Below are 13522 nucleotides of genomic sequence, written 5' to 3' on the forward strand. Positions count from 1 at the left end.
AAAATTTTCCTCGTACCCCATAAATGTTGAAAATTTCCAAAAAAATTACGATTTTTAAAATCGTTAAATTAAGACTTTTTTTTCTAAAAGTTGCCATAATTTATTGAAAAATAAACAAATCAAAATAGTTTTTTTAGCTTCGATGCGAAGCTGAGAAGGTATTGGATTTACTATGATGTGTTTTTTTTTTTTTTGTCTGTTACCACTTTTTCTCAGCTCTCACCAAACCGATTTCTTTCAATGATACGTCAAAAGATCACAAATTGTATCTAGTCGAAGACATTACCCTCAAAAATAGAAAATTTTTCTCTCGTTCCCCGTAAATGGGGGAAACCTCCAAAAAATTACAAATTTAAAAATCGTTAATTTTCGAAATTTTTTCAATTTTTTTTTCTAAAAACTGCCATAACTTTTTTAAAAATGAACAAATCAATATAATTATTTTTATGCATGATTGATGTCTTTGCCTATCGCTTGGTATATTTTTTTCATAAATTTAACCCTTTATCTGCCCACAGGGGGGGATTTAAAATGATAACTTTTCACAAAAAAATTTATTTTTTTCAACTTGACTTTTAAAAATGTTCCGGAAAGCCTGACACTTTTATATATATCTTAAATTATAGCTAATGTAATGTACTTTATTATGAAAACAAAAAATTTGCTGGGTTTTTTATATTTATATTTTTTACCTTAGATATTTTCCTTTCATTAACTATAAATTTTTTGAAAATTTGACTCTTTACCTGCCCACAAAGGGGGATTCAAAGTAGTAACTTCAGCATAAAAATTTAACTTTTTCAACTTGTTTTGAAATTGTTCCGGAGTTCAAACATATATACTCTTTATTAGTATATATGTTTATGCATCATAAGTTAAAAAAAAAAATTTGTCCCGACACCTTTTCTTCTATAGGATAATGGTCATCGAATTTAACAAAAAATGTAATTTATATGTAAAAATCGCTGTTTAACATAAAATATTTTAATATTTAAAACTGCCATAACTTTTAAAAAAAATAACAAATTAAAATTTTTTTTTATATTGAAACCTTAGATATTTTTCTTTTAATTTTTGAAAAATTTTGGGAAATGTTGACACTTTTATTTAATCTTAAATTAAAGCTTTTGTAATATATTTTACTATGAAAGAAAAAATTTCTAGATATAGTTAGAATGGTTATCATATTCAAAAATATGTTATTTTTGTGTTAAAATCTTGGTTATGTATTTTAATATATTTTAAAATGCCTTATAAGTGGAAAACACAGATTTTCATGAATATTATATAAATCTAATTGATATAGAATATTAAGTTAAACTTGTTTTAATTTTTTTCTTTTAAGTCGAAAAAAGTATTCAACATTTTAATCAACTTAAATTGCCAATTTAATCAAACGACGATTGCGACAAACGTTTGACAATTCAGTATATTTTTCCTTGATTCTTTTTGAGTTAGACTTTGCTTTTGAATAATCCACCAATTTCTTATAATTAAACACTATCTACAGATATGCATCGAAGTGTTTCTTATGATAGTGATTTTAATCATTGTCAGAAATCATCTATACTTATCCCATATATACCACGCTCACACTGAGCCACGACCTCATTGTGCTACCGTTTTTTTCTCTGTGAGAAACTAAAATTATTTTTAGGAACAAAGCAATACACTAAGCTAAAAAATTTCGAATACATATGTCAAAAATAATACCAAAACTATGAAACCCGTTAAATGTATGCACAAATAGTTATTAATCATGTACGGGTATCTACATTAAAATTAATTGAATAGAAACTCAAAACTTTTACTTAATATACTAAAATTCTTCCGTAAGAAAACAATTATAGACAAAATTTGTCTACAGAGTTTATATTTAATATAAACTCTGTAGAAGGTTTTGAATAATGTCAACTCAACTTTGGTACTCTAAAAATTTTATTTAATTTTGATCAAAGTGCGAGCGGAAATACTTAAAAGATGAAACACAATTCTTCTTCTTTTTCATTGAATGGAAAATATCACGATGCAGTTTGCTAAGCTCTATCAGTAGGTTTCAACTTAACAACTTTAACCTCATTATTGCAACGACGGTTAGAAAAAATAAGATGGGGAAAACTTTTTTACTGTGTTCATTCTTTTGACCGTTTAAAATCTAAAACTCTTATTGAGCTTATATCCACAACAAACTGTAAATGGCATCTGGCTACTTTCTCAGAATTCGTTTTATACAATAAGTATACAAGTTTCCAACAAAATAGGACATAAAACGCATTGTGCATGATGAGGTCAAAAATCCAACACGCTGTAAATTAAATTTTATAGAATATGACGGACGGTGAGGACGTTTTCATTGTAGTACATTTTTGATAATAACTTCTATGTGCACCAAGTCATTACTAAGTTGCATTCAACGCTCTTTCTACTTTAATTTTATTACTTATTAGTACCTTAGCTACACATATCACTCACAATAGTTACAAGACTTTTATCTATTATATAAATTTTTTTTCATTAATCTAATTTTGTTAAAGTTCAATTACAATTATGACTATGTTTTCATATAATTGTGTTTAATAGGAATTTGCTTATGATATTAAAATAAACATTCTTAACCACCCAACACTATAAACTCGCACAAAGCAATCTAAATTAATGCCACGTTATGTTATTGAATTATGTAATCACATTACATTTTTATTTAAGTTTTACTTACAAAATCTAATTTCAAGGATTGCAAACGTTATTTTTTCAAAAATTTTATACAATAAATCTAACAATTTTGATTATAATCCATTTTTTATAAAATAAACAGATAGTTCAAATACTTTTGAAACTTTTGTGTAAAAAATTTGGTTTAGTGGTTTTTTGAATAAAATATTGTTCCCAGAATTTAATAAAAAAAAAGTTAAAGTGCATGATTATTTTTATACACCTTAAATATAGCTAATTTATTGCAACATCAAAACATAATACGACAATAATTAAAATTGATGGTTATATTAAGCAAAATATATATATTTTTTTTAATAACGTTTTAAATTCCCGTCTAATAATAATGCCTTATTCAATTAGTTATAAAAAAATAAATACATTTTATCATACATTTATTACATTTTTAAATAGTTCACTGTAGTGAATAACATTATATAATGATATGATAATCAAACAACTTTTTCAATTAAAAAAAAAAATTAATTAATTTAAGAAATTTCAATTCTATTCACTTTTAATGTATTGAAATAATCCATTAATTTGACCTATTAAATTTATGTTAAAAAGTACAACATTTTTAATGCTTAATGTTAAGTTTCAGTATTTTTATATAGCAATTGTTGCTTTATTTACTTTTCTCAACTAATATAAATTACTATGATTTGTGGTCAGAACATAGTTTTGAAAACCGTTTAGTGTGTGTTGTATCCGCTTTCATGTAACTTTAGTAATAATAACTCGCAAAATTTATCGTCTCCACGACACAGGAAAGATACGACGACGCGTTATATAGCCATTATCAACACCTGCGCTATATATTGAATTCATATGCATATTATATATATATATATATTCACCCTTTTAAATTCACATGAGAGTAGAAATTAAGGAATTTTTGCAACATTGAAAATGGATTGAAAAAGTAACATAACAAACAATAGACAAAAAACCATTCATGCCGAGTTGTAAACTATACGATTTATTCGATTTCGTAGTCACAACGGAAAAGAGACGACTCTTTTTGTGTATGTATAACCAATTCCTGAGAGTGTAACTCCCTATTCTTGGAATCAAGTATCATTGACTTTATATACAAAGCCCATGTTATGATAAGACTTGTTTTATTTTTTTTATAACGCATAACAAAACATGATACAAAAACAAATGGAAAATGCTACTGTGTCATTCGAGGATATCATAGACTCAAGATCAATACTTAGTGTTTGTTTTCAAAACTTATATGTCTAGTATTTTAAAATCGTTTATATATTTCTCTCGAACTTAATTATGAAAAAAAAATAATAATACCCAACAAAACTTATTGTAATGCAGTTTTACATACACAACAATGGTAACACAATAAACATGTTATAAAACCAGAATAGATTTTGAATAGTTAAAGTGCGAATGCCTTTTTATTGTTTTTTATCAAAATAGCTTTAAGAAGTTTTTAAAATTTAGGCTTATTTTAGCCCAGGAAATATAAAAAAAATATTTTAAAATACATATTTATTCCTCGACGTAGCCTAAGACTTTTATAGGGTGTGCATGACGGATTGCTTTACAAAAAAAAAAAATACCTCCAGCGCATATATATTTAATAATAAAAAAGTCTTACCTTTATGAAAGACTGTAAATTCTCTCTGCTACAGAATTCAAGCAGGTATTCTTCAAGAAAGTGACCAGTCTCCCAACCCCTACAATATTTTTATCGCAGACATACCCATAGTTACTAATACTTTTCTTTATACATATGCTAACAATACAGTTATAATGTCTACTCATTGAAATATTACTAAAGCTGCCCACTCACCTTCAAACGCACGTCGACATCGTCAAATCTTAGTTCAGAAACTAGGAAATTAAAATTAATGCAAACAAGTCAAATATAATACCCAAAACGAAACGAAGTACTTAAGTACTTAGTTATGATTAATCATAATTTTGGATAAATGATTGACATGAAAACCTCACTTGAATGACAAAGGAGAAAAGCCAACAGCAAACTTCATCTCTTTCGTTCACTATTAAAATCTAAACTATAAGAATAAAAATAAATATTTATCAGTCAATAATCAGAACTATCTGATCTCATGGTATCCAGATATGAGCACCAGCTAAACCATCTAACATGCGGCCAATATAAGTTTTTCGAAATATTACATTACGAATGTTAACTGATGCTTTGCTATGTTACAAATAATAACCTACACAAAGATTTAAGTAATAAAACCGTTAAAGATTTTGTTATTTTACACTATACTAAATTCCACTCAAAACGCAATATAAACACAAAGCCTTTATCAAAAAAAATGTACACAAATTCAATACCTGACAAGCCACCACGTAAACTTAACGTAAATGGAACCAAGACTTATTGATATAACAAAATAACAATAAAATCATAACATTAGCACAGCTTTAATTCATACTAATTGAGGCGACTTTCAATGGGCGACTTTCATTAACTCTATTAATGCTATGTAGTTGAATAAGACTAAAAAAAAATTATTGTAAATTTTATGTTTAAATTATTTTTCTAATAAAAAAAATACATATTTAGAAAATAAAAATTATGAACTAGATTCTCAAGCTAGTATATATACTAGTTTAAATAACTAGTTTACAATTTCTGAATGTTTAAAAATATATATTTTTAATTATTTTGTGAACATGTTTTTTATTATTATTATTATATATAATTTTGATTAAGATGAGTAGAGTAATTATTTTTAGGCAATTTATGATAAAAAAAGGTTCAAGCGACCTTTACAATGTTTAAAAATATGCATATTTAATAAATTTTAATGTGCTCGTACTATGTGTATTATCTATAGTGAAATAAAAAATTAAAAAACTGTTTAAGCTTAAAACTACTGCATTAGTAATAACAATACAAAAAATAATAATAACTCAAAGTGAACCTGAGATATTAAGTATGAAAACGATGAGAAATTATAATCAGAACACACTTTTGTTGACGTCAGAAGACAGATTATTCTTTCACTTTAATCTTGGTGATCTTTTACTTTTACTTTTTTTAGAAGAATCCCTTGATGTCTATTTACTTAAAAGAAACATGCCGACGTTAATAACTCTTTGTCGGATCAGTATTCTTCATTAAAAATAATGCGTTTTGTGTTATAGTCCGTATTTTTAGATTTAGAGAAAAAACATCAAATTGAACCCAGTTAAGTGTTCTACGATCACAGTGCCAAGAAACGTGTATATGGTGAAATTGATTTTCGTATACTTATTTTATTTTTTGCCAAGTGGATAAAGTAAAAAAGAAAAGTAAATATCAAAAAGACTCCGGAGACAAAAGAACGGTTATTAAACGATTGAACTTCCTTTAAGTTGCTACAATATTTATACTGAAATGTACGTCCCATTATTTTAAAATACCAAAACTAATTAATTATTTAATCTGTAGTATTCTAAATATTTTCGTGAAATGTCATAACGTAATAGAGCAACAAATAAATCCCCCGTGGTTTCTGACTTTGAGATGTTAGCGTATTATAATTTCAAAGGACGTCTAAAAGCTAAAAGTTTTCTAAATAGACAATTATGACAGCTGAGTGTTCGCAAATTTTCTCGTTGTAGTTTTTACGAAGAGAGGACATTTTTTTTTTTTTTTTTTTTTTTTAATTTCAACAGCAGTCGAGTTTAAGTTAAATATTTTGTTAATTAAAACAAAATATTAATTATATTTTTTAAAAAAACTTTATACAAAATCAACCATATAACTTTATGCTAAGCTTTACAGACCATACTCACTTTATTTAATATTATAAACAATTATATTTGTACATGTTATTGTAAAATATTATTAAAAAATTTTTGGAAAAATTATCTAAAGTTCAAATATTTAAATCCAGTATAATATACCGTATGATACGACAATAATAGTTTAAATTTTCATTATATTTTCCATTGTTTGTGTTAATTTGCATAATATCAGAGTTTCCATCGCATTGTGTTCCTCCAGTCAATCGAGACCCTGATAGATGGGCCTGGCACAATATAAACCGCTATCATTTCAGTGGTCGCCAAACACTAGTTTTATAATACGCCTACGTTTATGCACATCACGAAAATCCCTTCATAGTTATAATTTTCGACTTCTTTTTGGGATCCACATGCTCTCATATATATAACACACTAGTTTCAAGAATACATTTTAATAAGAAGTTACGTGCAATTCGTTTGGCGTTTTGAGACTTAAAAACATATTTAAAATTGGTAAACAAAAATTATATTAAACGCCTGAAGGTATACAATCTTTATTTATCGTTTACAGAACGAAAAGTTAAACAAAATACGTAAAAAAAATACACTGAATTGAAAGCAGAATCAGAACGAAATACTTGAAATAAAAAGGAATAATTTTGCACGGCCAGAGATATTACAACTGCAATAATATCACATTTCATTGTTTTGCCAGCGCAGTTTTTCGCATTTTTACTCTTGTTAGTCATTACAATATTTTAGTTTAATAGCAGCTGGCTGATAATGTAAACCATAAAAGTAATTTACTTTTACTGTCGAATTAAAATATTTAACCTCACATTAAACTGTAGCGCACAAATGTATTAGACAAAAATTTGTTTCATTCCAATTAATTAAAGTTACTCAACTATACTTATGTAATAGAAGCATTTTATAGCAATGAAAAGAATTGTATTAGTTATTATTAAGACCCTCTGAAAATAAAATACATTTAATATATTCAAAAGATAAAAATCAAACAAACCCCATCACCGCTCAAGCATTTTTGCGTATCGATGGATACAAGTACCATTACCATAATTCCTAAGTACCCTATAAAATGGATGGCGCTTCATTGAATAGCTTTAAACGTGTATTGTAAAAACAATCTCACTTACTTTTCTGTTATATTATTAAAATCGGCCTGCTCGCTTAAATCATAATAATATCACAAATAAAAAAATATAAAATTTTTCTATATAAAAATAACTTTTATAAATATTATTAAAGGTTTATCATCAAAATAACTAATTTTTATTAACTGAGGTTTTTTGTATAATGATTTTAATACCAACAGCAATTGAATTGAGCCATTTTTTTGTTAGAAAAACCAAATATAATGGCTTTTCAATACCACTTTGCTTATTGTAGCATATTATAGCGGTGACATCTTGATAAAATATAAAAATACAACTATTCAATATTCACACTTTTGCGTTAACTGCACACTACATTAGCTATATTAAGCGACTGTTTCAATAGACCATTAAACTTAAGCTATAATCGTACAAAGCAAATGCATATGATTTGTACAATATTATCAAAATATAACAGACAATGGAAAATCACTAATATATTGTTCCATATAACTAGGGGTAGATGGCGATCATTATTTGTTATTCTATCTACCAGTTACAAATAAAATATTTTTAAGGCCCCCCAAACTTATGATTATTTTTTATCATAAGCGTTACAAACCCATATATATTGTATACTATAAATGATTCGGCATATGCAAAAAACATTAATTTGACATTTTTTTTTCGCACATTGAAATTTTTGTGTGTAGAAAAGGTATTTCTACACGCCACGTTAGAACCATTCATATACTCTAACGTTTTTAGATTTTCTTAAAAAAAAATTCATTTTGCAAGATGACTGATTTTCGCATATGATGATTTAAATAAAGTGTATCCATCGTGAAAGCTCTACGGTGAGTAATTTTATGATTGTGAAGTAAAGGTTTTGTTATTCATGTCTGAGTGAACCCATTTATCGACAAATATAATTGTGCTTGCGGCTATTTACGAAAATATACATACTTGTATAATTAATCACAACATCTTGACAGCTCGACCCTCTGACTCACTTTCAGGTTTTATCATAGAGCCCTGAAGCTCAAAAGTATAGCGAACAATTTGACTTATATTCATAGCTGCCAGCAGCTGTAGGAAAGTTCAACTTGGCAGATGATTGTGTACATAGTCACACACGGTGTGTAAGCGTAACTTATAATTTATAGAAAATCTATACATGATATATTTACACACATGACATATGAATTAATTGGGATTGAACAAAAGGTTGTGACTGCGCTTACAATAATGATATTCATATAACTTTAGCGGTCAATATTGTCAAACATATAAGTAAAATATAACTTTTTTTTTATAAAAAAAAAAAGGAGAAAATTTTAAGACTATATACTATTTAGTTCTAGATTGTAATTAGAATTTTAAACATAGCACATAATTATATGTTTTCTACTTTTATTTTTAATTAGTCCATACAGTTCAATTCTAAAGTTTAAAACTCGATGAAATAAGAATCTTATATTTGTTTTGAATTGTATTTAGTTTATTTACCAAATAAAAGTTATAAAAAAACGAACCTAATTTTAGCTTCGATGCGAAGCTGAGAAGGTATTAATTTTACTATGATGTGTTTTTTTTGTGTCCGTTTCCACTTTTTCTCAGTTCTCGAGGAACTGATTTCTTTCAACGACACGTCAAAAGATCACAAATCGTATCTAGTCAAAGAAATTACCCTCAAAAGTTGTGAATATTTACTCGTTTCTCGTAAATTATGAAAATCACCCAAAAAATTACAAATTTAAAAATTGCTAATTTTTGAAATTTTTGAAATTTTTTTTACTTAAAATTGCCATAACTTTTTCAAAAATGAACAAATCAATATAATTTTTTTTTATACATATCCATGATATTTTTACCTATCTTTATATATATATTTTTTTAGAAATCTGTCCCTTTATCTAACTACAGTAGGGGATTCAAAATGATAACTATTTCACAAAAAATTAACATTTTAAACTTAATTTTTGAAGGTGTTTCGGAAATATTGACACTTTTATATATATCTTAAATTAAAGCTTATGTAAGCTTACTTTATTATGGAAAAAAAAATTTTGGACGTTATTTTTTTTTCATGGTAAAAACGGACATCAAAGTTAATAAAAAAAAATATGAATTTTGTAAAAAAATTCTTTTATATTTTTAATTATATAATGCTACAACTTTTTGAAAAATATATAGATCAATACAATTTTTTTATAATAACTACTATTTATATTCTTCTTTTATGCAACATACTTTTTTCTTTTAATAAAACCGTTTCCCTTTATATATTTATTCATATATTACACTTATAAATCATAAAACTTGTAATCAAGATATAAATAAGGAAATAGGAGATCATATAGCTTTTGGAATAATCCACCAATTTTTTAAAATTAAACACCATCTACAGATTTGCATAGAAGCGTTTTTTATGCTAGTGATTTTAATCACTGACAGATATCTTTATACTTGATCCAACATTACCACGTCCCCACTGTGCTGGGTTTTCTTTATTCGTTAATAAATAAAACATGTGTCTTTTCACGTATACATTGTTATCATTTTAGTCAAATGAACTTTAGTTTTTATACAATAAAATAAAAAAATACATTTATACAGGTTACTCATTTTATTGATAAACATTTTTTTTTTAATAAAAATTATTTTTTTTTAAAAATGAAGAACATACATATCTGGCAATAAAATATTTTTATCGAAGATTGATTTCGGTTGTCAGTAAACCCAAAAATTACTTAGAAGTTTACAAAGACATTGACGAATAATCAAAATATTACCTATAATCCATCATGGGTTTTATAATGGATGATGTAAAGACTGTAGGAAACTTTGAATGTCTGATACTCTAAGCAGAAAATAAACAACAATAGATTTCAAATTAAAAACTGTCCGTGTGATCATTAGATTGAAATATGTTTTCGTTATATCCTGCTGGTTTAATTATAGAGTAAAAATCAAATTAGTTTCAGAAATAATAAAGCAAATCTGTGAAAAAATATACTTAAGATAAATTAGATTCATTTTTTAATGCACATATTAAAAATATTTTGCATTTTAATTAACTGGTGTGTCTTTTAATGAGCAAACTAATGTTTAGTCTTAAGTGCGAATTTAATTATTATTTTTTTACTTACTTATAATAAGTATTATTCAATGTGTTTTAACATAAATACAAAAATTATTTTTAATTTTAATATTGTATTTGTTAACCTCAAATTTCAGCAATAGTATGTTACGCGTGCTTTTTTTTATTCTATAGCTAAATTTCATAAACATTATTCAGAACTTTTTAAATATTAACCAAACGCCCACCATATTTAAGCTTACCATACTATTAATTTATAACGTAGCCTAAAGTATTTGCTATCGATTTTTTGTTTCACCAGTATAATATCGTTAACAGGTAATAGTAAATGAAATATTTATACATTCAACGTTTTTGGATATTTTTTATTCTTTATACAGGATTAAATTATGTTACATTCAAATATCAGCTAAAAAAAATTATCCCAAGTAATCACATCCAATCATTTTATTAAAAGTGGAGGTAAACCGAACGGAATATTATTGAACCCATTCAAACAAATGATGTATGTAATTTGTTAAATATTCCCATTTTCAAATATATACATATACAAAAGACGTCTGAACGCATATTTATGTAGCAAACATACATATTCCAATAATTTTTTTTAGAAAAATTGTAGATCAATTAAACATAAAATGTATTGAACCATGGTTATTTTATTTTAATCATTTTCACTACATAGAAACAAAAGAATTTTTTTTTAAAGTTTTTAGTAATTATCGTTACTTTCAATCAACTTTTCATCAATATAAAATTTAAATAATAAAATATTAGATCATAATATTAAATGTCTGTAGGATTAATCCATAATATGTTGTATTTTACTAAATTCATAAGTTTTCATTCTCATTTTAATTAAATCATAAATTAAACCTATTACAGTATTAATATACATAATTTTTAGTTGTTACATATTTATAATTTACGTCACACATTTATCAGCAAAGATAATAAAATACTACTTCACTACTCATTTTAATGTTTTTATTTTCAGTGTTAAATAATTAAACATTGATTATATTTTAGCTATAATATAGTTAATCATCGATATATGTATATACCTATTAGTTAAATTGTAGTTAGTCAATCATTTGTTGTATCATTTTACACTAAGTTGTTATAAATGTATAAGATGTACGGAAGCTTATTAGTAATTTAACAACACACAATCAAACAGTGCAAATAACAATTACTATGTAGAAAGTTTAAAAAATTAGCCGCAACAATAGCAAATCAAATACGGCAGATAAACTTCACGACTTTCGTGTTAGTTTGTGCTAGTAAAAAGGTGTAAATTTATTTCTTCCTTGTTAACCTCGTCATTGCACAGAACTCTCCATGTAGTAATTAGTACAAAAGTAATGCGATTAAATACACACTGAGCGTAATGCAGTGCAATAGTTTTCGTTATCCTGTTGGAAATTTAGGAGACAAACATTCAGGAACAGTAATCTTGTAACTCAAAATTACCACATTATTACACACAATGGAACATTGTTTACGTTTTATCAGTAATTAATTTCTCATTTTGAAATGTATAACAAGTCCATAGGCGCAATTTCAACAAAAATTTGGAGGAGCGTAACTTCTACCCTTATAGAATTAATTTTATATAATTATATACAGAGATACAATATTGAAATAAAATTCTTAATTTTTTTTAATTGCATATATTTCTTGATTTATCAGCTAATAATGGCTTTTTAGAATGATGCATTATAACTTAAAGGTGTGTTAACTATTTTTTTTTTTTTTAATGGCAACATACATATTTGATTAGCTTATAGAATAGAATATAATTTAATTAAGTAGTTAAGTAAACTGGTCGATAACGAATTTTGGAACAGTGTTTCAGAAGTTATTAACAATTTATAGTAATGAATGATGGTGATGAATGGGTATTAGCTGCTATTTTTATCACTATCTATTTCTCGACCGTACTTTTTGTCCCGACTAGGTATAAAATTAGAATCATTTTTATAGTATTGACACAAAAGTTTTCATTTTCTTAGTTATATTGTTTCCTATTTCATTTGTTAAATATATATGTTGCCTTAAAAAAAAAAAAGATATCAGCCCTTTAAGTTATAAGGGATGATTGTAAAAAGTTATTATTAAATGTTTAGTTTATACTAGTAAATCAAGATATACATGCAAATAAAAGAAATCAAAGATTTTATTTCAATAGTGTATTTATTTTGCGAATAACCGAGTTATTTATTATAAACCGATTACTCTGTATATAATTATGTCAAATTTCGGAGGTGCTAAGCTCATACAAGTCTTCCTATGTCTATGGAAAAAAACAGTTGATCATTAATAAAATCCTATTATACGTTGGGGCAACTAGAGCAGAGATGGAAAATATCTTCTAAATGAATTTTTTGAATACCAACTCAAAAATTTATTCTAATACTTCTACAATATCACTTACATATATTAATTAAATAATTTCCAACAAAAAATTAAAAATTAAATTAGTTTTCTGATTTTTTTGTTTTTTTAAAAACAGAAAAATATTAAGGTAAGAATTCTCATTATTAAGGGGATATACTATCGAAACATTCTATCATGATGTAAATCTAAATTCATATAATAAAAAAATAATAATTCAATATATAGAAAATGTCAAATATAAAAAAAATTTAATAATAAACTTAAAAAGAGCTCTAAAGAACTTTTTTTTTTTTGTAATATGAAAACGAAAAACTAATAAAGATTCTTATCGAAGTGTTTCTTTATAAAATAAGAAAAATTAGAAATAATAAATATTATTACCCATATGGAAATATCATAATGGAAGGATTCCATATAATTAATTTTAACAATAACAGCTTTAATATGCAACAATTTA

General features: G+C 25.5%; 1 protein-coding gene across 3 annotated transcripts in view; it reads right to left on the bottom strand.

Moving 5' to 3' along the window:
- LOC126896092 (gamma-aminobutyric acid type B receptor subunit 2) overlaps positions 1-13522 on the bottom strand; it is a 145739-nt gene that overhangs the window by 92433 nt on the left and 39784 nt on the right. The gene's annotated exons all lie outside the window — the stretch shown is intronic.

This window comes from Daktulosphaira vitifoliae, unplaced genomic scaffold (assembly GCF_025091365.1).
Source record: "Daktulosphaira vitifoliae isolate Bord-2020 unplaced genomic scaffold, ASM2509136v1 Scaffold_1, whole genome shotgun sequence".
Taxonomy (NCBI): Eukaryota; Metazoa; Arthropoda; class Insecta; order Hemiptera; family Phylloxeridae; genus Daktulosphaira; species Daktulosphaira vitifoliae.